Source organism: Elaeis guineensis, chromosome 1, assembly GCF_000442705.2.
Source record: "Elaeis guineensis isolate ETL-2024a chromosome 1, EG11, whole genome shotgun sequence".
In the NCBI taxonomy this organism is placed as follows: Eukaryota; Viridiplantae; Streptophyta; class Magnoliopsida; order Arecales; family Arecaceae; genus Elaeis; species Elaeis guineensis.
This window is the reverse complement of record NC_025993.2, coordinates 185,431,969-185,434,823: the sequence shown is the minus strand read 5'-3', so window position 1 is coordinate 185,434,823 and position 2,855 is coordinate 185,431,969. Positions and strand designations below refer to the sequence as shown.

General features: G+C 37.2%; 1 non-coding gene across 1 annotated transcript; it reads right to left on the bottom strand.

Moving 5' to 3' along the window:
* Positions 1-2,546: 2,546 nt before the first annotated feature.
* LOC140855153 (small nucleolar RNA R71) lies at positions 2,547-2,652 on the bottom strand. Its single transcript, XR_012138184.1, has one exon. It is a non-coding gene; the product is annotated as a small nucleolar RNA R71 (small nucleolar RNA).
* Between the last annotated feature and the right edge of the window lie 203 nt (positions 2,653-2,855).

Genomic DNA, 2,855 nt, shown 5'->3' with positions numbered 1-2,855 from the left:
TTCTTAAATTTTCGGGTGATGAGTGCCATCTCTTCATCCTGTTCTTCATCTTCAGTGTCATCCGTTTCATAATCAGGCGAAGTTGTGGATTTGAGGACAATGGTTCTTTTCTTTTTGACTTCATCCTCTTGATGTTGCTTCATGCTAAGTTCATGAGTCATCAAGGATCCAAGAAGCTCTTCTAGAGGTAGAGTGTTCAAGTCCTTTGCTTCTTGGATGGCAGTCACCTTGGCTTCCCAAGTTCTTGGCAATTACCTGAGAATCTTCCTTACAAGCTCACTGTTAGTATAAGATTTGCCAAGACTCTTCAAACCATTAATTATATCAGTAAAACGAGTAAACATAGCAGTTATGGACTCATCATGTTCTATTTTGAACAATTCATATTTATGCACTAGCATGTTTATTTTAGACTCTTTTACTTGATTTGTTCCCTCATGGGTTACTTCTAACCTATCCCATATTTCTTTAGCAGATGCACAAGTAGAAATGCGATTAAATTCACTTGCATCTAGTACACAATAAAGAACATTCATGGCTTTGGCATTTAATTGTGCCAATTTCTTATCAACCTCATCCCATTCTTTCTCGGTTTTGGTTGACTCCTCACCATCTATAATCTTGGTGGGTGTGTGAGGACCGTTCACTATGATACTCCACATATCATAGTCGAGTGCTTGTATGAATATCTTCATCCGAGCTTTCCAATAGGTGTAATTAGACCCATTGAAAAGTGGAGGTCGGTTTGTAGATTGCCCCTCGGCTAGAGAAGTACCGACATGAGTTGTCATAGATCTTTGGCTCTTTGATTGTTAGATCAAAGAAGGGCTAGAGCACCGTGCTCTGATACCACTTGTTGCCCAGCTATGCAACCCAAGAGGGGGGGTGAATTGGGTTTCTAAAAATTTAGACTTAATTGATTACTTATAATGGACAAAACAAAGATTTTAATTCAATATTAATTACCTAAAGTAGGAATGCAAGAATATAATAAAGAAATAAAGTGAAGCGATAAAGCACACCACAAACACAAGGATTTATAGTGGTTCGGTGCCAACCTTGCACCTACATCCACTCTCCAAGCTCCTACTTGGGAATTTTCAATCCACTATACTTGTATTCAACCCGAATACAAAACGTCGGAAACTCCGACACTAGCTATCCCAAGCTAGTCTACTTGTTTCTCGGGTACAAGTAAATCCAAAACACTTCGATTTCAGGTTCGGATCAACCTTTCCTTGTTTTGGAAATCCTCCAAAAACAAGAACAATTACTTACAAGAGTAAGAAAATTTAGAGCACAAATTAATACAATAACAGCTCCTTAAATGAGCGAATATAACAATTAAAAACACTTTACTCAAATGAAGAAATCCTTTTTGAATTTTCTCAAGGTGGATGAACGCTTGAATGAATGCTTGAGAAGAGGATGATCGTTGATTGAAGATCTCTTGAAGGCTTTGAAAGATCTCTAGATCAAGGTTGAAACAATAGGCGTGACAAATTTTCTCTTTGAATGCTCTTGAATCTCTTTCACAATCTCTCGTGTGGATTTTGGATCCTCTTTTTTTTTTCTCTCAAATATCTCGTTGATCACTTTTTCGTATATTTTTGGATCCTCTCAATAAATTTGATCTCTCGTTTGATCTGCCGATTGATCTACTTTCCTCTGCCATTTCTTTCACCATTTGAAACATTTTATAGCATTAGAAGCAAGAGAAAACATATTAGACAGAAAAAGAGCCGTTAGAGCATTTTTAGGAAGCATAAAAGGCAATTAAAACGGACAAAAAAATAGCCGTTGCTGACATTTTCCGTCGCAGGGGTCGACTCATGAGTCGACTCATGCTTCAGGAGTCGACTCATGAGTCGACTTCTGTTGCAAAGATCAGAAACATGGATTTCTGGATTTTTTGGCCCAAATCAGCAGAGGTCGACTCATGAGTCGACTCATACCTTGTGGGTCGACTCATGAGTCGACTCACAGGTCGTGCCAAGCCAAAAATCCAGCATGCCATGGGAATTTTTTTTGCGTGCCAGTCAGCTCATAGTGCCATGAGTTGACTCATGAGTCGACTCATGCACTTCAAACCTTCATAACTTCAAAAATATAAGTCCAAAAACAATGAAATTTTCACCAATAGTTTTCAAATCATTTGTTCTATCAATTGATACTATCAAATCAGGATTTTAGTAAAATTATGATTTTGCCCTTGAAGAGCATAAAGACTTTTTTCAATTTAAAATTATTTGTATCCCTTCAATCTACTTTGTAATCATCAAAATCAATCTAGGAGCAACAACCTTCATTTTATGGACTTAGTAATGAAGACCCTTATAAACATCTTGAAGAATTTCTTGAGATATGCTCAACTGTCAAAATTCACAACTTCTCCGATGATGCTCTTAGGTTAAAATTATTCCCTTTTTCACTTAAGGACAAAGCCAAATACTTGCTACATACTTTGGATTCCATGACTATATCAACCTGGGACCAGCTGCAAGGAGAGTTTCTCAAGAAATATTTTTCCATAGGAAAAACTAATCAAATAAGGAAAGCCATAACTAGTTTTTCCCAATTAGATGGAGAAATATTTCATGAAACATGGGAGAGATTAAAAGACCTTATTAGAAAATATCCCCACCATGCTATACCTAAGTGGCAGTTAATCCAATATTTTTATGATGGGCTCTCTGAAAGACATCGACAAATGGTCGATGCATCATGCGGTGGGACATTTATGCTGAAAAGTGAGGACGAGGCATGGCAACTGTTTGAAATTTTAAGTGAAAATTCATTACATCATATGTCTGCCTCTATTAGAGATAAACCCATGTTAAACCCAAAAAGAGGTG